At 39.8% G+C, this 27,816-nt stretch overlaps 1 protein-coding gene across 1 annotated transcript in view; it reads right to left on the bottom strand.

Annotated features, from left to right (window-relative positions):
- THSD7A (thrombospondin type 1 domain containing 7A) overlaps window positions 1-27,816 on the bottom strand; it is a 451,027-nt gene that overhangs the window by 147,665 nt on the left and 275,546 nt on the right. The gene's annotated exons all lie outside the window — the stretch shown is intronic.

Genomic DNA, 27,816 nt, shown 5'->3' with positions numbered 1-27,816 from the left:
CTGGCTGTTTCCACCATTTTGGGAGAGAAATAGAGGATGGAAAATACCTTCTCGCTTCCTCTATCTTTCAAATAACAAAATAAACAAACTTAAATTTCCTATATAGTCTTCTAGATTTGAAAGTTTGTTTCATTTTTCGCATTTTGATTTACAACCCAACTGGAATTTGCTTTTATGTGCTATTTGAAAAATGTTCCTTCCTTTTCATTGTTGCTATCCTACTGTCATTTGTTGAAACAAGGTTTTCTCTGTGCTTTTTATTGCCAGCTTTATCATACAGCATATTCATCAACATGTGGCTCTATTTCTGGAACACGCAGTCTGTTCACTGCTCTCTGTCATACCACTACGTCTTCCTTACTTAAACAAAAAGTCTTCTTTCCTGTATAGCATGTTCTTCCATCTTCCTGTCCCCAAAATGCATTGCTTATTTATTGGTCCTCTGAATTTCTCTGTACATTTCAGAATTAACTCTAGATTTCCTATCAAAAATTAATAGGTTATGATATTATTATAGCTGTTAGATATGTTTAGCATACAAAAATTAACTTGCTTAGATTAATTAATGAGTGGTAATAATGATCATTCTTTTCTGTTACTTTTATCAAAAGGAAAGCTTTACTTATAGAATCATTAAACTTTATGTATATTTTAGTATTTTTACCATATTCCTACAAAGTTAGAGATCTTCTCTTTATTCCTAGAGTGTTATAAGCTATTATGATGAATAAAGCACAAATTTTATCAAATATCTTTCCTGATCTATTGAGATAATAGCATTTTTTCTTCTTAATTGGCTGAATCCACTATTTGATTTTTAAAATAGGAGGCTGTGTTCACACCCTTGGAATAAACACAACTACTTACTATCCTTACATGCAACTGGACATGATTTGCTAATATTTGGTTTTAGGATTCAATTTTTATATTTAAAACAGAATTAAATTTTGATTTTTAACATTATGCTTTGGGCTTACTGAACAACTGGGAGGTTTTCCTCATTTTTTATTATCACAAAAATTTGTTTAAGATTGGCATTGTTTCTTCCTTAATGTTTTGGCAGGACTCATAGTTGCTGATGAAGCCATCTGGGCCCACAGTTGTCTTTGTGGAAAGATATTTATGATGGGTCCTGTTTTAGTGTATTGTATTGTTCTGGGAATCTGTTCATATAAATTTTAGATGTATTGGCATAAAGTTGTTAATAATACCCTTTAACTATTTTTGATGTTTTTATAATATCTAATAATATCTTTTTTTCATCCTGGAATTGGTAATAAGTGATTTTTAAAATTTTTCTTGGTTTGTCTCTTGTATGGAATTACAAATATTACCATTTTTTCAAAAGATTAAATTTGCATTTATTCATAATCTCTATGGCATGATTTCTTTTTTGCTTTATTAATTTTTGCTGTTTAATTATTCCTAACTTTTTGTGATTCTTCTATTGCTTACTGATGGCAGTCTATTAAAATCTTGCATAATATTTGTTATGCAACTCTAGACAACCTCTTTCAATTTTCATAACTGATGGAATTTGAAGTTGGGTCTCAGATCCTTTTGTATATCTATTTCTTACTTTATTCTTTTGATTTGTCCTAAGTCAGAGCTCTTTGAGATCTCACCCCAAAGACTGATGATTCTACTAGAACCCTCCCCATTTTTTTTTTTATTTGACAGGTAGAGTTATAGACAGTGAGAGAGAGACAGAGAGAAAGGTTTTCTTTCTGCTGGTTCACTCCCCAAATGGCCACTATGGTCAGCGCTGTGCCTATCCGAAGCTAGGAGCCAGGTGCTTCGTCCTGGTCGCCCATGTGTGTGCAGGATCCCAAGTACTTGGGCCATCCTCCACTGCCCTCCTGGTCCACAGCAGAGAGCTGTACTGGAAGATGAGCAGCCGGGACTAGAACCTGGTGCCCATATGGGATGCCACCGCCACAGATGGAGGATTAGCCAAGTGAGCCACAGCGCCGGCCCCAGAACCCTGTTTTCTTGATGGTTCTCATTTTTGGATTGTAATTTTTGTCCATGTAAGAGCTCTGATGATTTTGGAACTGTAGTTATCTGTAGAACTAAAACTACTCAAATACCAAATTTATAGTTTGGCAATTCTCTCATATCTTTGATCTATAATTATTCATTGCATAGTTTGTTCAACATTTTTATAAACACTTTTACAGTCTTTCTGATGATTCTTTGCAATAGTTAGTCTTATTTGTTACTTTCATTATCACTAATGGAAATCATGTTAGTTATGACATCAGTTAGTTACTTAACCTGAGTTTCAGTTCACTCTTACTAAATAAAAAAATGATGACTATCTTAAAACTTTTCAAGTACATACTTGGCACACAGTGCAACTCACACAAGAATTATATTTGACTTCATCCACTGTCTCTTTACTTAGAGATCTGATCTATTCTGGTGGCTCAACCTATCTATATATTTGACAAGTTTCACTTCCTGATGCCTCTTTTTATGTTACATCCCAGTCACCATTTCCTGGTTGCCTTCCACTCACTTAGGCTGCCAATACCTCATACTCAAAATGCATAAAACAAATTCATATAAATAACTCTTCTAAAAGTAATTTGCTTCTGAAAAACTTACATAAATCTCTTCATAAGTAACATCATTTTCCTAGTTTCTCAGTCACTTTTTGAAGTCATCTTTGAGTCAACTTCATACTCAGATTTCTTCAATGGCAAAGATCTGACTTGTTCTTTGATTTTTTTTTTTTATTTTTTTGACAGGCAGAGTGGACAGTGAGAGAGAGAGACAGAGAGAAAGGTCTTCCTTTGCCGTTGGTTCACCCTCCAATGGCCGCCGCGGCCAGCGCACTGCGGCCGGCGCACCGTGCTGATCCGATGGCAGGAGCCAGGAGCCAGGTGCTTTTCCTGGTCTCCCATGGGGTGCAGGGCCCAAGCACCTGGGCCATCCTCCACTGCACTCCCTGGCCACAGCAGAGGGCTGGCCTGGAAGAGGGGCAACCGGGACAGAATCCGGCGCCCCGACCGGGACTAGAACCCAGTGTGCCGGCGCCGCTAGGCGGAGGATTAGCCTAGTGAGCCACGGCGCCGGCCGTGACTTGTTCTTTGAAATGTCACCCACTGTCATGGAACAGTTTACATGTTTCCTAATTCACCTTTTTACTTCCAGACTCTCAGATATGCCATGTTCCTGCACTGCTGTCAGGCTAAGATAGTAGTTTTAATACAGCATTTGGTAGTAGTCTACTTTCCCCCAAAAGCCTTCAGGTAAATCCAGTATGTTCAAGAATAGATTCTGAGCCATTAGCAGCATGAAAACCTTTTTTATCTTGTGCCATTGGCTCTTCAAATTAATTTCAGGTGAAACTTCTGCTCTGGATATGTCAGTACCTTCAACTCTCCAGAATGCATGTGACTCTCTTCCTTTAGTCTTTAAGCATCAACTTATTTCTCTCAACTTAATCTTTCTCTCAACATATTTGAATTCTCTGCACTCTGAAATGCTGGATCTGAACCATTTCTATCAAATATTCTTGGCCACTACAGCTGGAAGAAAAACTTTTGAAAATATGTAACATCTATTGGAATGCAACATGGTAATTTGAGAGAATGCAGGCATTAGAGCCAACTGAAGCTAAGTTTAACTATTTTCCAGCTACACAATTGTTAAGTTTCTTAATCTCATGAAAAACTGAGATTAAAATAGAGTCAATATTAAATCAATTTAATGGCTCTTATAAGAATTAGATATGAATGTAATAAATACAAGCATAATATTTGTTAAGATAAATGATAAATATTATTTTGATGATTATTGATAGTATGAATCTTTTAATTATGTCCTTTTCAGTTATCTTTTATGCACATATTCTGCATACAGAGTTCTTTAGAATATGAAGCATGTATGTATATACCTTTGCATATGTCATGTTATGCTCAAAATAATAAATGTTTATTGATTGGTTGATTTCATATTTACATAAAATATCACATGTAAGTACATGATATATTCAGTAACAGACTTGCTAACTGTTATTTTAAGTTGAGAAAAGAGGTTATGATTATAAAATGTTTTAAGTTTTGGTATAATCTGACTAGAACACGAAACATTTCATCTTTCATTTATGAAGGTATTCATTGTAAGGTCTATAAAATCAGTGAACAGAGGCATATTGATTGTGTTCAACCACAGAAGCCTTCTCCTGTCAAATAATGCAATCAAATGTCACTTTGGCAGAAGAGAAAAAGTTAGTTTGATGACAGGCAAAGGTCTCAATGGGGGAGAAATCGATTTTAGTCATGGAAACAAGAAGGATCAATATGCAGATCACCAGGCTATGAAAGGTCTTAGAGGAAATAAGAATGCTGACTATACAATTTTTTTAAATCTCACAAACATTGCTCTCCTTTTGAAATTTCTGCACCTTTACTAGAGAATTTTCAAAACATCACCAATTAACCCAATTTATGGAATACAGTGACAACATACAACACACTCAGACATTCCACACATCTGAACAAACCCACCCGTGTGCATGTATACACATATTCTAAGAGGAGTCAAAGAAGAGTCCTCTTCCCAAGGTGTCTCATTAGCAGTCCTTCTTTCTGATTACAAGATGTCATCCAGGTCACCCCCATTCTCGAAGAACTTTAAAGAATTGAACATGCCAACTACATTTAGATGGCCTTATATTTTCAAAGAAATTTGTATGTAACCAGTGATTTAACAGAAGCTGTGAATCTGCCAGTGTGATTGCTAAGGCAGAATTCTAGAGCCCCTGAGGTCATGAGCTTCAGGTACTGAGAAAGGACCTTCCATAGCACCATGATGCCATTGGACGACTTGCCTTGAAAGGACTGATTAGAGGAGGAAAGAGAAGAGGACTTCCATAAAGCAGGTATTCATGGCATTTTGATAGACTGACTCCAAAATTTATAAGGAAGATGTTTGGAAAAAGAAATTTAATACACTACTTTATTCATAGGTTATTTGGTCCCACAGAAGCTTTCATATGCCTTTCAACACCTAACACTTATCAAAAGAGCTGAGAAATGTATTGTAAAATGAAGAGATATTAGAGACATTAAACAATTATGGATGTAAAATCCCATATAAGGCTTACAGGCTTCTCTGAATATTAGGTCTTAACATTTCAGCAGTCAACACAAAAGGGAATTAATTACGGAATTCATCCCAGAACAGGATACCTTTCAAGAATGGTAAAATTATTCTTCATATAAAAAAGGATATAAATTTATTGTTATAATTTTCAGAAAGGTGATACTGCATAATTCATATATACAAATAGAACTACCTATGTAATGAGCTTTTATGAGCTTCAATACAGGCAATATTCAGCACAACACAATTGAGTGTAAAGACAATTGCATAGAGAAACATAATGTATTTACCAATAGGGAAATATTACATCTAATTGCTATTTTCTGAAAAGCTCTCATAAATCTGTTCTAAAATAGGTTTTAAGTCAGTCCCAAAGGGACAAATACTATATGTTCTCCCTGATCTGTGAGAACTAATAGTGCATCTAAAACGAAAGCTGTAGAAGTGAAAATGACACTTTGAGAATCAATGACTTGAACAGCCCTCGTCTTTAATGTCAAGGAACACTTCTTATTTTTTTCTTTTCTCTTCTTCATACCATCTGTTGAACTCTTTACTTAACATAGAGTTAATCATATGTATATAAAGGTAATTGAAAATAGATCTCAGTAAAAAATAAGAGGGGGAATAAGAGAGGGAGGAGGCAGTTTGTAACCGTAAAGCTGTATAGTTCTGCATACAGTCCTACAGACTTACTTGTAGGAGTACAGTTTAAAAACTTGTCATGGGACTCCAAATCCCATCAAATTGGTAGTAAAAATGCCATCTTAATTGTTAAAGTGATCATATTAAGTGTTAAAGTGAACATACAGATAGAAGTAAGTGTTAAAGAGATCATATAAATAGCATCAAGTGCCTGGTAATAATAATAGGCAAAATTAAAAAGGAGGGAATGTCCAACAAGGGAATCTGTCCACATAGCAGACTCATAGAATAACAATTGCTTTAAGTAACACTCTGACCTCAAAATCATCCCGTAAGGCAGTCGGATGTGGTTGAAGAGCCCACGAGAGCATTCCAGCTATGGAAAGCCAAGATGTTGTGGCAAAAAATATTATATGTGAAGGATCTCTGTGAGTGAGGCCCCAGTGGAAAGAAGGGGCCTTCAAAGAACGATGTATTTTTCTCTGAAGGGAGGAGAGAACTTCCACTTTCCTTATGGCCTTGTCTAAATAATGATGGAATTTGTGGTCACAAAAGGCTTCCATAGCCTTGGCAGCTCATGTCAAGAACCTCAGGTGATCACTGATGTCATAAATAAGAGTGTTAATTGTTAAATTAACAGAAGTCACTGTGCATTTACTCCCTACGTAGGACCTCTGTCCTTAATGAGTTGTACCATGAGAATTAACTGCAAATCTTGTTCTCAAACAGTACTTTATACATTATGTGTATGTGTGTGGGTACAAACTGTTGAAGTCTTTACTTAGTATAGAGTTGGTCTTCTGTATATAAAGTTAATTTAAAATGAATCTTAATGAAGAATGGGATGGGAGAGGGAGTAGGAAGTGGGACAGGAATAGGGGTGGGAGGGTGGGAATGGGGGGAGGAGGGCCACTATATTCCTAAAGTTGTACCTATGAAATTTGCAATAATAAAATCTTAAAAATAAACTTAGCAGCTGTGAAGTTCTTTTAGGTCCTAAATCCAGGCAAATGTGATAAAAATTTAGGCAAGAAGAATTAGGTATTACAAGAACTTTGACAGTAGGGTCTTCCCTGGTACAGTGAGGGGAAAACTCAGCTGGTGGAAAGTGGTAGAGAGGCAGAATATTCATCAGAGTGAGGGCACTCAGAGCAACATATTCAGGATTGCACAGAATTCCAATGAGAAGCACAAAACCAAGAATCTGTTCCCCCATTTCCTTGTAAAAGTGTGCTTTCCCACAGGAAAGTGGCTAAATGCCCAACTGAAGGACATCATTTTTGCCTAACTAGGAACTAGTTGAAATCAATATCATTTAACATGTTCTTTGGGTAAATATTTCATTGCATTGATTTATACAAGTTTTTGTTCACACACTTTCATGTTTATAAATGAGATTTAACACAGACATGCATTTTAAAGTATTTAGTTGTTTTATCTTTAGATTGCATTTTGTTTATTGCTTTTCTTTTTGACACATTAGAGAATCTGACATAAAACCAGTTGTTGAAGATTACAACACTTTTATTCTTATTATTTTTCCATCACTAATTATAAACAATAGGTAAAATAAGGATCACCTTGATGCTAAAATCTCAAAAATAAAAAATCAGATTATATCAAGGTGTGGAAATAACAATATAATAAAAGTTCTTTAAAAATTCCGATTGCCAAGTAACTTTCCATAACTTTCTCTTTTCTTATAGGAAGGTATTTATGATGGCAGAGTTTCTTTGGTTTCTACCATAATCTGAAAGCATTTGAAAAAGAAAAATATCAATGGACAGTACATTTAAAAAATCAATATGTACATAAAATATCATACAATATTTTTCTTTTGTTACACTTTCATTGTCTCTTTCAGGATAACTTTCAGTAAGTATTAAAACATTTTTTCCTATAGAATTTTAATGCCAAAGAAATGAAAGGATTATTATGGTTGACAAATACAGATATTCAGATCAACTATTTTAATGCCCAGACTAGAAAAAGTTATGGAAATGGCCAGCATTGTGGTATAAAGAGCACCATTCTGCAATGCCGGCCTGCCATAAGGGCCCCAGTTTATGTCTGGACTGCTCCACTTCTGATGCAGCTTCATGCTAATGTCCTGGGAAAGCAGAGGAAAATGGCCTAAATGCTTGGGCCCCTGCCACCTACATGGGAGACCCAGATGAAGCTCCTGGCTTTGGCCTTGCACAGCCCTGGAGAAAAAACCAGCAGATGGAAGATCTCTCTTTCTCTACTCTCGCTCTCTTTCAAGTAAATAAATAAAAATATTTTTAAAAAATGTTACAGAAAATGCTGTTTTATTAGTAGCGACACAAATTTTAATGTAAAAAATTACTTTCTCAAGGCCTAAAGATAACATGTTATTTTTAAATTTTATGTTGGTTTTGTACATTGGGGAATGGAAGACTCATAAAGCTCAGTGCATTACACGAAATCTATTCAAGAGCAGAACATAACTAAAGATCTGACTTTCTGATCACTGATCTCCAAAACTGAAGCTTAAGTCTTTATATTAATATGTTAACATCAATAGATTAAGATGCAAGCTAAGATTCATATATTACGATTTTAGGATTTCCTAAATGAATTTAAGATTTCCATAGTCACTATCAAAAGATTACCAGTACCACCCTGGCCCCGCAAAAACACACCTCACTCAAGTTAGATAGATTAGTGTCAAAAAGACCAAAAAGAGTACGTGCTAGAAAGGATGTACAGAAAATGGAGCACTTGCACACTGCTGGCAGGAACATACATTAGTGCAGTCATTGTGGAAACAGCATGGAGGCTCCTCAAAAAGATAAAAAAAGAATTACCATAGGATCTCACAGTCCCACTACTGGGTATATATCCAAAGGAAATGAAATCAGTCTGTTGAACGGACATCAATACCCCCATGTTTATTGCAGCAGCCAAGAGATGGAAATAGCCTAAGCATCCATCAGCTGATGAATAGATAAAGAATATAAATACTATCCAGCCATAAAAGATGTGATCTGTCATCTGCAATAACATGGGTGAAACTGGAGGTGTTAAGTGAAATAAGCCCTGCACAAAATGACAAATGCCACATGAGCTCATTCACACGTGGAAATGAAAAAACACTGATTTAAAAGAAGTAGAGAGTAGAATGCAGAATGCTGGTTTGCAGAGGCTGCTGAGAGGAGGGAGGAGAAGTGGATAGGAAGTATTTATTATGTACTGAGTTATAGCTAGACTGAAGTTAGTGCCTCTGTTATATTGCATAGTGAAGTAATTATAATTTCAGTTTTATAATACATACACACATAAAAATCTAGAAGAAAGAATTTTGAATATTTTCATCATAAAGAACTGATAAATGTTGAAGGATATTTACTCTGATTTGAATATTATACTATATATATATATATTGCAGCATCACATAACATACCATAGGTATGCACAAGTTTTATGTAGCAATTAAAATTTTTAAGTACTCAAGTGAATTTTCAGTTTTTGAAAATGACTATTTAGAAAATTTTGAAAGTTAAGGACAGAGAAGGAAGGAGCCTGTGTTGTGGCATTTTAGGTAAAGCCGCCTCCTGCAACTGGCAACCCACATGGGCACCAGTTCGTATCCCAGCTGCTCCACTTCCAATCCAGCTCCCTGCCAATGGCCTGGGGCAAGCAGAAGTTGGTGCAAGTTTGGGGCCCTGCCACACACGTGAGAAACCAGAGTTCTTGGCTCCTCTGTTTTGCCCTGCTCAGCTTTGACCACTGCAGCTACCGGGTGAGTGAACCAGCAGATGGAAGTTTTCTAACTTTTGAATAAATAAATAAATAAATGAATTTTTTTTTTATTATTTTTGACAGGCAGAGTGGACAGTGAGAGAGAGAGACAGAGAGAGAAAGGTCTTCCTTTGCCGTTGGTTCACCCTCCAATGGCCGCCGCTGCAGCCGGCGCACCGCGCTGATCGATGGCAGGAGCCAGGAGCCAGGTGCTTTTCCTGGTCTCCCATGGGGTGCAGGGCCCAAGCACCTGGGCCATCCTCCACTGCACTCCCTGGCCATAGCAGAGAGCTGGCCTGGAAGAGGGGCAACCGGGACAGAATCCGGCGCCCCAACCGGGACTAGAACCCCGTGTGCCGGCGCCGCAAGGTGGAGGATTAGCCTATTGAGCCACGGCGCCGACTCTAAATAAATGAATCTTTTCAAAAGGAATAGAGAAGGAAGAATGGCTTTACTCAATATTTTTGTAAAGATTTTATTTATTTATTTAAGAAGTAGAGTTACAGACAGTGAGAGGGAGAGACAGAGAGAGGTCTTCCTTCTGTTGGTTCATTCCCCAAATGGCCATAATGGCCAGAGCTGCGCGGATCCAAAGCCAGGAGCCAGGAGCTTCTTACTGGTCTCCCATGTGTGTTCAAGGTCCCAAGCACTTGGGCCATCTTCTACTGCTTTCCCAGGCCACAGCAGAGAGCTGGATAGGAAATGGAGTAGCCAGGACTAGAACCAATGCCCATATGAGATGCCGGCACTGCAGGGGGAGGATTAACCTACTGTGCCACGGTGCCAGCCCCAGCTTTACTCAAAATTAAAACAAATGATTGAGCTCTGGAAAGTGGTCTGAGCCTGGTGAAGGGTTAGAATGCTGCACAGGCAGACCAGCAGAACAGAACACACAGCAGAGCCTTGCTGCACGGTAACCACTGGCACTAACCCACTTACCCATGTTCTTATTGTTCTCTACTTTCCTTTAGTGCTTTCAGGTCTTGTTTTTGATAATTTCATTCTTAATCCTTTAGTATACAATATACACATTTTTCTCTATAAGGATCTACACTTCGGGATTTATTCCCTAGAGAGATTTCTAGAAGTGGTACAAATGATCCTGTTTGAGATTTACAATATATACACTGTGAATATTGTTCTAATGACTGTAACAATACATAGCTCTTTCTCTTCTGTGTAAGACTTTCTATTTCATATATTGGTTGATCTTACTGACTTGACACAAGGTGGGGAAAGAGATATTAAAGTGACAAAGATTTTATTTTTATTGCAGTCTTTTCATATTTCTGGTAACCACATCAACTGGATCCTTGCTCTGTAGTGCTCAAAATCCAGCCCCAAATGAAGAGCTGAATGTCAGTGTTCTAGCCTGCTCCTGGGGGTACCTTGCAACTTTCCTTCTAGATTTATAGTGGTCTAGACACACAACATTCCAAAATGGCTATGGCACCCCTAGCCTTCTGCCAGGATGTCTATGCCTAGCACCAGAGTGCCGAGTATCTTCTTGACTGCTGGAGCAGGTTTAAAACATTTACAAAAAGCATGAACTCATTTAGAATAAATAAATAAGTTTCCATGCAACTTAAGCTGAAACTAATTCTCTTCAGGTGAATCATCTTGTTTGGATGGAGCAACTTGACAAGACAGAAGAATATATAAGGTAGGTATGGAAGTGATTTGGTTGTGAAAACATTTACAGTCTTTATATATGGCTAGCCAGCCAGAGACACAGCTGCACGGGGTCTGAGTCTCCAGAGCACTCAGAACAGGCCCAGGACTTGATTTTCCTCCTCTGACACACGTGGGCAGTCAAACCAAACCAATGGGACCACCCAGCCTTAAAGGAGTTACTGCCATTCTCTTCTATGAGAAAGATTAAAAATTAAAGGAAATCAACACCATTTACTTCACGATTTATGGTTAATGTATCCCCCAAATAAATGTGAAATACACTTTTGTAAAAGAGTTTTGAAGAAGAAATGTTCTTTGTTCTTCCTGAATTTGACTAAATGATTACAGGTTGATTTTTAAAAGAAACAGTAGGGAACCTGCATTGGCTTTCTTAATTTTAACAGGAGATAAATACTTTCACATTTTGGGGATGAAAGGGACATTCTTCAAACACATTATCATGATTTTTACATTTCTGCTAACCTTTCTATTGACCAAAGCTACACTGTAAGCCATCAGCAAATCCATTTTAAAATGCTTTTATCAAATTAGAAAAAGAGGATATTACTCTGGGAACAAAAGCAAAGCTTTCTTTTCTGACTCAGGCAACTTTGATTTGTCATTTCCCCCAAATGCAATCAATAGATCATGCATGATTTCAGTCCCTTGAAACAGTACCAAAGTCCTCTAATTTAAAACAACCCTGCTTAGAAACATGAATTTACCACAAATACCAGAAAATACATAAATATCATATTCCTCATGTCAAATTGAAAATGATTTTTTAAAAATTAAAAATGTAGGATCAGCAATTTATCATTGCCAATAATGTAACATGATGCTTAGACAATGTACTACTTTAAAGTAATAGAATTAACACAATTATACTATTATTTAAGTATTCCTGGCACATAACATTTTAAACTACAGCTTTTCTCAATATGTTTATGATATATCAATCCTTTTTCCGCCTATGTAGATGTCATGTCATAGGTATGCATATTTAAAGGTAAGGTATGAATATTCCCAATAATTATGAAATACATTCTATACTGTTCTACATTTCAGGGACTCCATAAAACAAAAACTAAAGTATGCAGTAAAACTTCTGTCTGTATTTATTTGGCAGATCATACTCATATGGAATATTCCTTCTTTTCATTACTTTTGACAACCCATTGTGGTTTTCACATAAAACAAAAACAAAACAGAAACTCTAAAACATATGGATATACATCCTTACTTTCTAAATGTAAGGCCTGACAGAGAAGGATTCACTCATTTATTTGAAAGGCAGAGTTACAGAGAGAGGGAAAGATAAATCTTCCTTCTGCTACTTCACTCTCCAAATGGTTGCAACAGCTGAGACTGGGCAAGGCTGAAGCTAGGAACCTGGAACTCCGTCTGAGTTTCCTACATGTGTGGCAAAGGTCTAAGTAATTCTGCCATCTTCTGCTGCCTTCCAGGCACATTAGCATGGAACTGGATTGAAAGCAGAGCAGCTGGAAACTGAACCTGCAGTCACATTGGATGTCGGTGTCACAGGCTGCGGCTTAACACAGTACCAGCCCCCTTTTATTTATTCCTTGAGTTGACACAAGTCATCTGCTTTTTCAGACCCTTCAGTCATTCTGTAAGGTAGAGCATAGAATCTTCTCACTGCCCCTTGGCAACCTGGGTGTAAGTCTAGCACAGCACGTACTTAGTACCTGTACTAAAATGATTTGATTACACATTTTCCTATTCCCTACTGCATAGTAGATGCTGCATTACTAACGTAAGTGGAATACCTGGAACATAGTACACACCAGAAATGTGAAATGAAAAAAAATGAATTGGTCTAGGTAGTAGATCCTTAGAAGTCAACAACTAAATCAATTTACTTATAATGTTCAGATGTTGTCCACAAGAGTAGAACCTTTTTTGGAAGGTTGTAACTCTTTCATGGAATGCATTATATAGTTATTTCCTGGGTTGTTTACCTTGGAGAGGCCACAACTAAATATCCAGAAACAGTCTGAATAAATGCTTATTTAAGGGACTGGTGCTGTGGCATAGCAGCTAAGGCTGCTACCTGCAGTGCTGGCATCCTGTATGGGCGCTGGTTCAAGTCCCAGCTGCTCCACTTCCAATCTACATCTCTGCTATGGCCTGGGAAAGCAGATGGCCCATGGCCTTGGGCTCCTTGACCTGTGATGGAGACCTGGAAGCTCCTGGCTCCCGACTTTGGATTGGCCCAAGCTCTGGCCATTATGGCTATTTGGGGAGTGAACTAGCGGATGGGAGACTTCTTTCTCTCTCTCTGCTTCTGCCTCTCTGTAAGTTAGCCTTTCAAATAAATAAATCTTAAAAAATTACTCATTTAAAAATCTCCATACAGCTCTGAATAAAAGCATTTTGGAATTGATAAAAAGTATCAGACATATTGTGATACTATGTCACTACCTGAGTAATGATTTCCAACAATCAATATTCCATGAAGGAGTTGAAGAACTGGGGAACGGGAAAAGAGGAATTTGGAATGACAGTGACAAAGAAAACGTCTTGCGGTGCTTTTGCCACTCATTCATCTCTGTGTTCTACTTTGGCTTTGGTAAGGACAGCAGATTATTTTTTAAAGATGTATTTGTTTATTTGCAAGAGTGACAGAAAGAGAGGGAGAGACAGAGATAGAGAGAGTTCTTCTATCTGTTCCCCAGATGGCCGCAGTGGCCAGGGCTAAGCCAGGAGACAGGAGCTTCATTAGGTCTTCCATGTGGGTAGCAGGGATCCAAATACTTGGGCCATCTTTAGCTGCTTTTCCTAGGCCTTTAGCAGGGAGCTAGTCTGTTCAAATGATAGCTGGAAATACTTCTTCTGTCCCCACTTTCCTTATTATCAGCTTTATTTAGTGACTAGAATGTTTTCCTCTCTCAATTCTTTCCTCACAAGTTCTTGGAAGTGTTCTTTCCGCTAGCCCACCCTTAAAGTAATCAAGGACAAGCAGATGGGATGCACTTGATTCCTTGGCTGGGAGGTGGGATCAATCCCAGTAAGCCTCAAGAATAGATTTAGAGGATGTATGATGTCTCAGAGAAAAAAAATCAAAGGCACCATTGATGGAAGAAGGACCAATCAAGACACAATTTTATATATCACTGATAATTTTATATAAATTTAGTAATTTCTTCTAAGATCAAAACCTTAACAATTTTACCAGTTATTTAATTTCCTTATGACTTTTATAGCCTTCTGGCAAAAACAGAAAGCCAAGAAAATGCACTGCATTAATCATGTGGCTTTGTATACCACATTAAGTGTTCCAATAATAGGCACCCCTGAGATAAGAAATCCCAGATAAAGAATCATAGCGAAACAGCATCTCTTCTTTTACTTCCTATTGTGAATTCTTGGTGAGTTTTTCTACATGATATATTTTCCCCATTCTCCACTTAATGTGGTGGTGAGTATTAGTGATCTTAAGGTTCAAAGATAACAACGGCTTTCTTTTCTCATTATAATTAATTGCCATTCCACAGCAGTATTCCTTGATCCCCTATAAGTTAAGTGAAGAACAATTTCTGGCCATAGTCATTACTTGTTCTTATCTTTCTAAGGAATGAAAGAAAATGGTATTTTTCTTGATGTGACACATTCAATATATTTTGTACATTATACAAATAAAAATGTGTATGCTTATATTTACTCTAATATATAACATTGTTATAATATTATAACATTATTATAATAATTAAATCTGAGGTTCCAGCACTATGGTGTAGCGGATTAAGCTGCCACCTGCATTGCCTGCATCCCATCCAGTTCCCTTCTGATGCCCCTGGGAAAGGAACTGAGGACTGCTCAAGTGCTTGGGCCACTGCACCCATGTGGGAGACCCAGAGGAGGTTCCTGGTTCTGGCCTGGCCCAGCCCTGGCCATTGAGGCCATTTGGGAATTAAACTAGCAGGTAGAAAATTCTCTCTCTCGCTCTCCCTCTTTCTCTCTCTTTTTCCTATCTCTCTGTAATTCTGCCTTTCAAATAAATAGAAATAAATCTTAAAAAAAAACTTGAACACGCACAAATAACCTTAGCTTTCTTCAGAAGACATTACTAGCTTAATGCTAGTTTGAATGAATCGTATGTGTTAAGTGGAAAACAAATGTCAGTTCAGAAATGTTTCCTTGATAATATGGTGAAAGGGTTTTCTATTATGGAATTTTATTACAAATATTAAAAGAATTTTAAGAATATTCTTTTAAAGATACACACATTCACACTTTGAAAATAAGTACTGGGGCTGCCGGCGCCGCAGCTCACTAGGCTAATCCTCCGCCTGCAGCACTGGCACCCCAGGTTCTAGTCCCAGTTGGGGTGCCAGATTCTGTCCCGGTTGCTCCTCTTCCAGTCCAGCTCTCTGCTGTGGCCCGGGAGTGCAGTGGAGGATGGCCCAAGTGCTTGGAGTCCTGCACCCACATGGGAAACCAGGAGAAGCACCTGGCTCCTGGCTTCTGATCGGCACAGCGCGTAGGCCACAATGCGCTGGCCGTACCAGCCACTTGGGCGGTGAACCAACGGAAAAAGGAAGATCTTTGTGTCTCTCTCTCTCTCTCTCTCTCTCACTGTCTAACTCTGCCTGTCAAAAAAAATAAAAATAAAAACAATTAAAAAAAAAGTACTGGGGCTAACATTGTGTCATATCAGGTCAAGTCACCATCTGCAGTGCTGGCATCACAGATGGGTGCCGGTTTGAGTCCTGGCTGCTCCACTTCTGGTCCATGTCCCAGCTGTGGAAAATGGCCCAAATGCTTGGGCCCTTGCACACATGTGGAAGACCCAGAGGAAGCTCCTGTCTACTGGCTTCATCTTGGTCTAGCATTGGCCATTGTGGTCATCTGGGGAGTGAACCCGTGGATAGAAGATCTATCCCTCTATCTCTGTCTCTCCTTCTCTCTCTGCCTTTCAAATAAATACAAAATAAATCTTAAAAAAAGAAAAGGAGTATTTTTTAAGTGAGTGTTGTTGTGGTTAAGATGTGGTTTGACTCTGTCCCCCAGGGTTCAGTCCCGAAATTTAATCCCCACGGTGAGGCAGAAAGATGGTAGGACGTTAATTCAGCTCTGATGTTTAGAGGTAGGGAACTCCTGTGACTGAATACTGGTGGTTTTATAAGGGGGGAGGTCAGAGGACTCACATCCCCACATGAAAGCTCCCTGTCCCTTGCCATGGCTGTCCTGAGCCACCTCGGGACTCTATGAGCAAGAACTCCATCACCAGATGCTGCCCCTCAGCCTTGGACTTCTAGAACTGTGAGCCGAAATAATCCTATCTGCTTTATCAAGTACATCACTTCAGGTATTTTGTTACCTTAACAGAACATGAACTGAGAGCGCGTTATAAAAATAAGTGAAGGAGCTGAGGCATGGCGTAGTGGGCTAAGCCTCTGCCTGCAGGGCTGGCATCCTGTATGGTGCTGGTTCGAGTCCCGGCTGCTCCTCTTCTGATCCAGCTCTCTGCTATGGCCTGGAAAAGCAGTGGAAGTCGGTCTAAGTCCTTGGTCCCCTGCACTTGTGTGGGAGACCCAGAGGAAGCTCCTGGCTCCTGGCTTCAGATTGGTCCAGATCTGGCCGTTGCAGCCATTTGAAGAGTGAACCAGTAGATCGAAGACCTTTCTCTCTGTTTCTATCTCTCAAACAAATAAATCAAATCTTTATAAAAAAAAATAAGTGAGATAGAGTGCTAATCATCTGGTAAATTGCAGGTGAGTAATAAAATTCTTATTCTTAACCAATCTTCCCCCTCCCAAAAAAGGGAAAAGTCTGTGCTTAGCTAAGGTTCCACTATTGAAGCCTTATTGGAGGAATAACAGTAACAACAAATACTTAAATGGCAGGTCTTATTTACCAGGAAGGATAATATATAGCACTTAAAATATTATAACTTATTCATATTCCATAACAGTATTATGAATAGGAAATCGCACAACCCTCATTCCACAGATGGGAAATATACTAAATACACTCACAGCGGATTTAAGGAATTTGCCCAAGAAAGTAGCAGTGTCAGCATGTGAACCCAGACTAAGGCTGTAAGGACTGGGTTCCAGAACACTGAATCTCAATGAAAACCAGGCTAATGATAAAATCCTGCAAGACAAATCCTTTAAATTTCAAGTTTCTATCACACTCTGTTTGCTTTGTCCATATGCAAATACAGTAGCTGTTTTCCTCTGGAGTACTGGGACTTCAGAATAATGAAATTTGAAAGCATATTGAGACGTTAATAGGGTGTGCAATTGGGTGGCATGCTTTTATCTGACATCTGGTAGGCAAAGTTTGAATTCGCGATGAGGGTAATAACGGAACTTTACTTTGGGAGAAATTGAGAGTTTTTTCTTTTTTTTTTCTTTTTCTTTTTTTGACAGGCAGAGTGGACAGTGAGAGAGAGAGAGAAAGGTCTTCCTTTTTGCCATTGGTTCACCCTCCAATGGCCGCCGTGGCCGGTGCGCTGTGGCCGGCGCACCGCGCTGATCCAATGGCAGGAGCCAGATGCTTATCCTGGTCTACCATGGGGTACAGGGCCCAAGGACTTGGGCCATCCTCCACTGCACTCCCAGGCCACAGCAGAGAGCTGGCCTGGAAGAGGGGCAACTGGGACAGAATCCAGTGCCCCGACTGGGACTAGAACCCGGTGTGCCAGTGCTACAAGGTGGAGGATTAGCCTAGTGAGCCGTGGTGCCAGCCGAGAATTATTTCTTGAAATGATGTGATGTTTAGGAATAAAAGAAAGCAAAAATGAGTGATGGGTCAGAGATCTATTGACAATTTGCTATGTGGAACACAGTGCTGGGAAATAAGCATAGAAGAGTTAGATATGACCCCTACCCCATAGTAAGCAACCACACGGAGGTGACAGTGAGGAACTGTGCACTATAATAATCAAATCTCAACTTCCTTAAATTAAACAATAGGTCAACAAAGGTAGGGACAGAAAAGGCAACTGGTAAAATGGGCAGGATGAGATCACAGAGAAAATTCTGGAATTCCCAAGTGGCTTTGCAGCAAGAGTCTGTAAGCAGTTGAATGATGCAGTCAAAGGAGGGTTTATAGTAGGAAAGCTGTAATGCAAGAAAAAGGAAAGCCTTATATCCTGGAGTTTTTAACCACTAACTGCCCTACTTCTTCTCAATGAACATAATTCCTTTAAACTAACACACATTGCCTTCACTGCTACAGCCCTAAGGCATGACATCATCTTTCACCTGAATGACTGCCATTGCCTCCCACTGCTTCTTCTCTACTCCCTGAAAGCACAAAGCAGCATGAGTGATTCTGAAAAATAAGTCAGTCTGGTCATCTGTCTGCTCAGTCATTCAGCAGAGCTTCTCAGTTTAGCCAGTGTGAAAGCCAAAGCCCCTGAATGGTCTCACACCTCTGTAACCTCTCTAAGCTCATCCCCATAGTTGGGCTCCAGGTTACTCTACTCCAAACATACTGACTGACATGATGTTCCTAAGACATTCAAAGGCTTTCCTAATTAAGGGTCTTGTGCTTTATGTTCATTCTGCCCTCAGATTTGTCCCGCACTCCCATGGGACTTGCTCTCACATCTCCTTCATGTCTCTTCATGGCTGTCACTCTGTCAGTAGATTAAGTTGTGGTGGCAGGAACTAGGCTTAGAAAACTAGAAAGGAAACTGATTTTGGAGGAAAGGTGAGGAGTCTGATTTATGACACAGTGAATCTGAAATGCAAGTATGGCTTGGTTGAGGTTTTCTGGTAGAATCCTACACCAGAGAGTTGAAGGACGATGTTGGAAGACACAGAAAAAGAATACGGTGAACAGGAAACAGAGACAGTAGACTGTGGCAGATTAAGCATGTCCACACATCCTGGTAAGTAACTCCTATCAAAAGGTAGACTTTATTTCATTATGCTTTGATGCTGTCTGGCCTTTAGATCTGCTGTGACCCACAAAATGCGGTAGATGTGACCTTATGAGAGTTCTAGAATTATGGCATTTTGGCGTATTTCCCTTTTGAATCATTGCCCTGAGATCACTTTCACAAGAAGACAGTTGGGGTGTTGTGGTACAGAAAGTTAAGTCACTGCCTGTGATGCCAGCATCCCATATCAGACTGCCACTCAGAGTCCCAGCTACTCTGCTTCCAATCCAGCTCCCTGTTGATGTGCCTGGGAAAGCAACATAAGATGACCTATGTGCCTGGGTCCCTGCCACCCATGTGGGAGAGCTGGATGGAGTTCCAGGCTCCTAGTTTCAACCTGGCCACACCAGGTTATGGCCATCTGGGAAGTGAATCAATGGATGGAAGATCTCTGTCTCTGTCTCTCCCTCTCTGTCACTCTTTCAAACAAATCAAATATGTCTTTAAAAAATCCAGTCTAGTTGACTGAACCATGGGGGGACACATGGAAGTAAAATGAGGCACTTATATTGATATTTGTGGGGTCAACATAGATATTCCTGCCACGCCAGCCTTCTAGTGGAATGTAGCAGCATCAGTGAGGCCAACAGAACCAACATAGGGGCTGTGCAGTCAACTGGCAAAATTATACAAAATAAAAGAAAAGCAAACTCACCCCTTTCTCAAAACAAAACAAAAGCACTGCTAAGTTTGATGGGGGTTGTTTGGCAGCATACATAGCTGGTACAGAAGTTAGCATCTACAAAGGAGATGCCACTGTAACAGAAACCTAAAACAATTATCACTGGGCTTGAGACTTGGGTATGGAAAGATTTAGAGAAATTGATAAAATTAAAAATGAGGTTGGGGGAAGCCTCAGTATTCTCTAATTTCTATGAGCAGGAGACAAACTGAGAGAGCTCCTCAATTACAGGTATGGGTGATTTCTTACCAAACAGAAAAGACGACTAACTCAGGGGAAAACCCAAGAGCCCAGCTGAAGAGCAAAGCGGAAAGGGAATCACTGGGCTAAGGAACCAGTCCAAGAGAACACAGAGAGCCCCACCCAGGACTTTCCTCACCCCAGGCAGAAAGGGAACAGGCAGATTTCAGAATTGAAACAAACCAAAAATCGCTGAATGCGTCCTATTTTTCTTTTTGCATGGGAAGCTCTAGCATGATATTCAAGTCCTTGTCACATCAGCAGATGGTGCAGCTTTGGGGGGAATTTGTGGAAGGCACCTTGTACTTTTAGGTCACAGGTTTCTGATTCAAGAATAGCCATATGCAAATGACTGTACCTGGGGAGCTGTATCCCTGTTTGAAATGGATGCAGATCATGAGACTGTGGATTTTAAGCTTGATGCTGTAATGGCATGAGCCTTTTGGTGGTCTTGGTAGGGAAGGGGTAAAGTTTGTTTGTGGAAAAAGTCAAAATAATTGTGACCAGAGGGAAGGCTGCAGACAATTAAATTATTTGCCATTTTTTTGGACTGTGTCTCATCAAGGGTGGACTTTCTCTTTACCCAGTGAATCAGCATTGTAATCGTGACTTCTTTTCACTCACAGAATATAGCAGAAATGAGTCAAAGAGGATTTTCAGCTTCTGTTTGATCATCTTGAAGTAATGTTTAAAACCCACCAGGAAAAGAAACTAATCGAGCTTGTTGGAGGATGGCTGCACATCTGAAACACCAGTGTACTGCCGCTGTCAGCACCAACTGCCAGCTACACACAGGAGGCCACTTTGGATCTTCCCGCCATGGCCCAACCCCCATGAGTGAGCTCATGGGAAATATGAACAAGAACTGCTCCACGTCACATGGAGTCCTGTTATTGTTTTCACCCCTCGAATTTTGAAATGTTTTGTTGGCCAGAAATCGTTAGGTGATAGCTGGCCTCGAGATAGGAGAATCAGAAAGGTACACTGAATGGAGTCACAGTAGAACAAAGACTGACAGAGGTTGGTATAAACGAAGAAGCCAATTAAAAGTTGGATAATGTCAGCAACGAGATGCACCTGTTGGGATTAATTACACTCCTGCCTAGTTGCAGTGAAAGCTGTGCTTTCTGTCCACACTGGTCTTTATGACACAGACGTGAGACAGCTGGCTGCCCTGCATTGTGCTGTCGCCTTTTGGCTGACGACAAAGTGAAAGGCTTTCTTCCTCCTTGTATTTGCCATTTGAAGTGGTAGTCAGCACTTAATGGGGGATTACTCATTAAATGGTAAGTAAACAACTGTGTAGTTCACTTTTATCTGAAGTCTCTGCTCAATCTACTCTACTCTAAAACGTGAAAAGCAGGAGCTGGTACCTTGTGTACTGGGTGCGGCAGCTGCCTGTAAGGCTGCTCCGCTTCCATACAGCTCCCTGCTAGTGTGTCTGGGGAGCCAGCTGGAGATGGCCTGGGTGCTTGGGCCCCTGTGCCCACTTGGGAGGCCCAGATGAGGCACATGGCTCCTGGCTTCAGCCTGGCCCAGCCCTGGCCATTGTGGCCATCTGAGGAGTGCACCAGCAGATGGAGGATCTCTCTTACTCTCTGTTTCTCTCATCCTCTAACTCTTTCAAATAAATAAATCTTTTAAGAAAGTGAAAAAGAAAATTCTCTATAAAATTCTGTTCTTTGCTATGACATTGCTACTCAGAAGAACATTGGCTCAATTCTGATGTTTGCATAAAAATTATTAAGAATATTTCCAAATATATTATAATGCATACAAAGAGACAAGAAGAGGCAGAGGACAGATCAGGATATCTAATGCCAGATTTTTAAGTGCACAATATAATTGTGATTACCACAAACCAACATTGAAGAATAACATACTGTCTTAAATTTTCTAAAGGGCTATAATGACTTTAATCTTTACACTAAATTGAATAGAGAATCTCAACCCAATTATAGGAAAGAAACTCCTACCAACAGTGTTACATGATACTAATTGAAGTAAGAGACCCTAGATTTAAGCGTAATATTCAACCTAATTATATTTCAAACACATTAAATGGCATAGCTTTCTTCAGGAAGGGAACTTCTGGTTGATTTATTGCCCAAATTATGGAAAAAATATTCAGTTACAGGATGGAGTCTTATATTTAACAGATCAGTGTCTCCACGTAATGGCTGTGTAATTTGTGCTAAGAAGTAGATTCCAGCTCCAGAGAATGATCAAGCACTTGAAACTGTGTCCGCGTCTTCTAGCTCTACAGACATTTGAATTGATTTGAACTCCAGAGTCCTCACGGCAGTTGTAGAAGCAAATCTTCTTTACGTAAGGTGCCATTCTGTAGTTAATCAAATTTTAACTTAATTTTTGTCTACCATTGCTCTGGTATATTACTATGATGCTCCTGCCCAACACTGATAACCAATTATGACAAAACATGGTGCAAAGGTAGAAAGGAGCAAAAATAGCAATGTGTTCTTCAATCTTAAGGTCATGCACAGACATTTGACGTTTTAATGTTAAACAGTCTCAGGATCTGTTTGTTCTTTCAGGCTTTTCACCTTCTGAAGTTCCTTTCTCCATTAAAATTCACGGAAAACTAATTAAATTTGGGGGAACCCCGCTGCTTCCAAGTGGAAATGGACCTGCCCTCTTTTTCCCAAATATTTTCATTCAGCTAGTATTTCTCCTAATCTTTTTGGTTTTGAGTTTTTGCTTCTTTTATTTCCAAATCTATCAGCCAATGATCATCTCACTCATTGTTAAAGCCAGGATACTATGGAGAGCAAAACAAAATGCTCTTCATTATGACATCAAGAAAACGGTACTAAACTGAGCAAACCTATGACATGGAGTGGCCTGTTTCATACTAAGTCGTTTCTAGTTAGCGGAGACCCTCCTCAAAATTTTCTTTCTTCAAATTGTTACTCTCACTTCTCCTCCCAGACACTTCTCACATCTTCCTTTACCATGCCCAGATTCCTTACTTCTTCCTATACTGTCAGAAGTAATCTAAGACTGCCATTTTATTCTGCAGAACAATTCATCTCTTCTTGTAACCAAGCAGCAAAAACACAGGGTATTATGCATTTGTCAATCAAGATGTCCAGTCAAAACTTTTCCTAAACTGAAAAATGACATATCCTCCTGGGTAGTTCCCTGACAAGAGAGGTGGAAGGCACTAGAATCGATTTTAGATTCCTTTGGTCTATGTACATTTACTACTCCCTCCCTCAATGACTGCATCTCCGCCTATAATGGGTAGTGTTTCTGGCCAGCTTGTGTTCTGTAGGATCCCTTGTGTAGGATCTTTGTACACACCTCAGACTCTGCTGCAAAAGGCCCAAACATGACTTTCATCAGATTGTCTTTAGGCACTTGGGTTGTCTGGCACACATGGAGAGCCGAAAGTTTCTGGAACTCACCTTCCTCCCAGCCAGCAATTGAGTCAGTGTTTGGTACCAGCATATAAAAGCTCCAATCAGTTTCTTCTAAAACTGTCATCTCTGAGGTTTTACTTACACTCGAGTGTTTCACTAATAGACTGAAGTCTGCAATCTTGGTTTTCCTCTTAATGAACACAACAGGCCTGAGATTTTTAATAGTGTCACTAACAAGGCTGGCCTCTGCTTGATCTATGCACTTGAATTTTTGGAGGGCTCCACCACTCTCTTAATGATGAGTGGTTCCGTATGGTTAAGGTATTGGTATTGACAATGTGGTTGAGGCAGGACATCTTTCCTCTAGGGGGCTGGATTTTGGTCTGTGTTAGGCAGACATGGTGACTACATGGATTAGTGTAAATCTTAGACGCCTAACTCAAGTTGAGTGTTCCTGGAAGTCAGACCTCGACATGTGTGCTGCAGTTCATTAGTGGGGAATTGAGCATATCCTGTGTGACTCCAGTGGGAGAGGACTCTTGGAAGCACATACGTGGCTTCTTGGGCCTTTGCCCCTGTGCATTTTTCCATTTGCTGATTTTCCTGCATCCTTTCATTGTTATGCATCATTGCTGTGGGTACCACTGCATGCTGGCTCCTCTGAGTCCTCCTGGGGAATCCCTTAACCAGGGCGTGGTTCAGGGGACCAAAACACTTTCCCTCATCTTCATGTTGCTTCCCTAGCCCCCCTCTCTCACTGGCTTCTTCTGAGAGCAGATCCTTAATGCATCCTAACGCTTGTCCTGGCCCCCGTTTCTAGAAGACCTAGGAGGATTCTAAGTCGGCCAGGATATTAGCCTCGACTGTGAGCTCTATGACTTCTCCTTTGATTCTTGCAATGCATTGTTCCTCATTCTCTACTCCTTTTCCTACATACCTCTGTCTCCCTCCAAACTATTACTCTTTGATAGATATGTATTTGGATAAAGTGACTCAGTATTCATACAGTTTAGATAGTACAAAATGTACTATCAAGCTTAAAATAAAATAGAATATTATCTGCCTTAGTCTTTCCCCATACTGAGTCCTGTTCTCCAAAGGTAAATATTTTCAATATTTTAAAAGTGCATTTTTTTTTTTTGACAGGCAGAGTGGACAGTGAGAGAGAGAGACAGAGAGAAAGGTCTTCCTTTTGCTGCTGGTTCACCCCACAATGGCCGCCGCAGCTGGCGCACCGCACTGATCTGAAGGCAGGAGCCAGGTACTTATCCTGGCCTCACATGGGGTGCAGGGCCCAAGCACTTGGGCCATCCTCCACTGCACTCCCTGGCCACAGCAGAGAGCTGGCCTGGAAGAGGGGCAACTGGGACAGAATCCGGCGCCCCGACCGGGACTAGAACCCGGTGTGCCGGCGCTGCAAGGCAGAGGATTATGAGCCATGGCGCCGGCAAAGTGCATTTGTTTTAAGATATTGAAAAAATACAATATGTTCTTATATTACTCTTAACTCTTACTACTTGAGAACCAGAAATCGTGACTACTACTTGGGAAATAAATAGTATTCAAATCTTCCCTTCCCTGAATTCACATGAGGATTTCAGAAGCAAGAAAGTAGGGGTAAAAATTCCAGAAAGATTCAGCAGTCACAGTGTAGGCCCGCGGCTTGGATATTAAAGCCATCTTCCCCAAGCGGTTTCATAGTCAGTTCATCTGGTACTTCTGATGATATGCACAAATAGTTCCCCAATGAGACTTTAAAGCACTGAGGCTTTAAAGGCTTGCCTTGCTGCTGATCTCCGTGTTTCTTAATCACAGGGCTTTTCCAGCATTGCTAGAATCCAGCCAGTTTGCTGTGGTGCAAACTGCCAGTCCTCGGGTGACGGAGTACTTTCCATTCAAGAGCAGCACAATGCACAGTGCCGTTCCCAGCTGGGTGACCCCCCTCATTCCTATTATTGTTGCATGGATAGCTACGTAATGTTGAGTTGTTGTCATGATTTACTCCTATGAAAATACCATTTTTTGCTTTCACAACAAACCAGGTCAAATATGAAAGTGAGTTATGTGTGTCAGTGTTATTGGTTACATGTTATCTTTTACTAACACATAAAAAGAAGGAAAGTTAGCAGAGGAGTTCAGGCATTTGAAACTGTTGACATTCACAGCATCCAAAATAATACAAAAAATAAGCAAACTGAGCTTTTGTAATTCACACCACAGAGTACAAATATTCTGATATCTGAACTAGGGCACGAGATAAGGAATTATGGAGGGGATCATTTACTTACTGTTTCTCAACAAGGTCAAGGAAGTATGAAAAGACAACATCCGTTTTACAAACTCAAGTAACAAATGAGACAACAGGCTTTCCTGCCCCATCTCCGGCCTAAAAGCCTTGCTTTGTTCTTCCTCTAACCACTTATTTGGGAAACAAAATATTTTTGCTTCATCCAATTTATATCTTAAAATAAAACACAGAGATGTCACAAAAATTAGAACCAGGCAGACCTCGGGTATTGTCTAAGGTATGACATCCTCTAGGATGGTCAAACCCTTTAGACTTTTGGAGTGGTCCCGACATTTGTGCTCAGAGCTCTGGACTTGCTTTTCTGATGATCTTTAAATGATGAGCAATATTTTTTCCTATTGCACATAAAATACTTATCTCCTTTTGGAGAGTTTTATGGTCTTTTGGCTCTCTTTGGCCTTGTGATTCTGTTAAATTTTCCTGTTTGTCAAAGAATCCATGTCAAACCCCTCCGGAGTCTTCCCCAATTCTGCTCCTTACAAGACAATTGGAAAAACAAGCAATGGTAACAGCAAATCCTAATGATCCCTGGAACCTGGCAGAAAAGGAAATAGAGCCTTGAAATGCTTTGAAGTCATTAACAAAGTTGTGAAATTTGTCAGGAATGTGAGAGAAAGAGAGTCTTTTTATTATTTGCTAGCTTCACAGTCGCTAATTCTCCATGTCCCTAGTTGAGCTTTAACTTAATTATAAAACAAAATCTATAGCTGCAGCCCAGGCCTAGAGGTAGAGTCTGTACAACTAATCAACTTTAATTCCCTGGGCCCAATTTAATTACAAAACAACATTTGGTGCAGCTGCTAAACACTTACCAGGTGACCACATAATCCTGGAGTCGCATTTACAGGTCTCCAGCTTTTGCTCTTATTCTATCAGCACAATTATGTCTGATACAATACATAATAGAAATGTGAGCAGGCGCCAGGAATCATGCTAAATAAGAATTCTCTTGATTTTGGGTGCCCCTGTAGGAGAGCCAGTTAAAGTATTAAGTTGCACCACAACTAATTAACGTCAAGAGGTAAAACTGAATGACGGAAGAGATGTCTCTCAAGAACAAACTGGATGCCCATGGTCTACTTCTTACCTTTATAAGAAAATGAAACCAGCAATGCATATGTGAGTTATCAATTTGTTTTTTAGGTTATAACATAGATAACTTCCCATATAACTACATGTATCTAACTCAGACTTCTTCTGCTTGGTTTTTGGTGCTTCACTAGACAAGTTAAGGAGGTGATACGTCAAGAAAATGATTTTACCTGATCAAATTAAAGATACCATTGAGATTTTTAAACAGTTGACACCTTTAGTCTTCATAAAATATACTCAGTTTGCACAAATATTCAGGAATATCACAGCACTCAATGAATCAGATCAAATTTTTCATTTGATAACATTAGGCAGAAGTTCCAAGTACAATTAAAATTTTTTCAAGTTTTTGCTTCACTCAAATACTTCTTTTACAATACCTGAGGATATTTCCTTTCTAAGTTGTTTAGAAGGATGAAAAAAATTAGTTTAATTAAGAAAAAAAATAGTCAAGAAGCAAAGGAGCTGAACATGGTCCTTCCTGTTTTCACACCAATTCAGAAGATAACAGTGCCATCAAAAGCTGATTAGGATTTGAGGCATGAAGAACAGAGAGCTCCTTGTGCTTTCTTTTCCAGCATACTGATCTTTGAAAGTTACTTTGACCTTCTTTTCTACCCCTTTAGAGTAGAAGAGGGGAAAGCTAATGAGAGGATGTATCATAGCTGATTATACTGTAGAACAAAGCACAATACATAAAATTCCTCATAAAAGATCTGGAGCAATAATGAGCTGTTTCATGTTTTGACCTCAAGTGCTGGTTGGAATTTTACCTAATACTGTGCATCTTGCATGGCTACTTAGACTTTGGACAAAGAGGACGCTGGATACTTCAAAGTCGGAAGGCTCATCTCTCAGTGGCGGCAGTGGCTGTCAGTCTCCCGCCAGAGAGAGTATCTTTCTTTACTGCTGAACAGCGACTGAGTTGCAGGAGGCAACGATTCAGCTTGCTGGAGGAAAATAGGATGGGAGGAATTATGACGGTTGCCAGATG

This window comes from Oryctolagus cuniculus, chromosome 16 (assembly GCF_964237555.1).
Source record: "Oryctolagus cuniculus chromosome 16, mOryCun1.1, whole genome shotgun sequence".
Lineage (NCBI taxonomy): Eukaryota > Metazoa > Chordata > Mammalia > Lagomorpha > Leporidae > Oryctolagus > Oryctolagus cuniculus.
The sequence above is the reverse complement of the archived record's forward strand: the minus strand, read 5'-3'. Positions and strand labels throughout refer to the sequence as shown.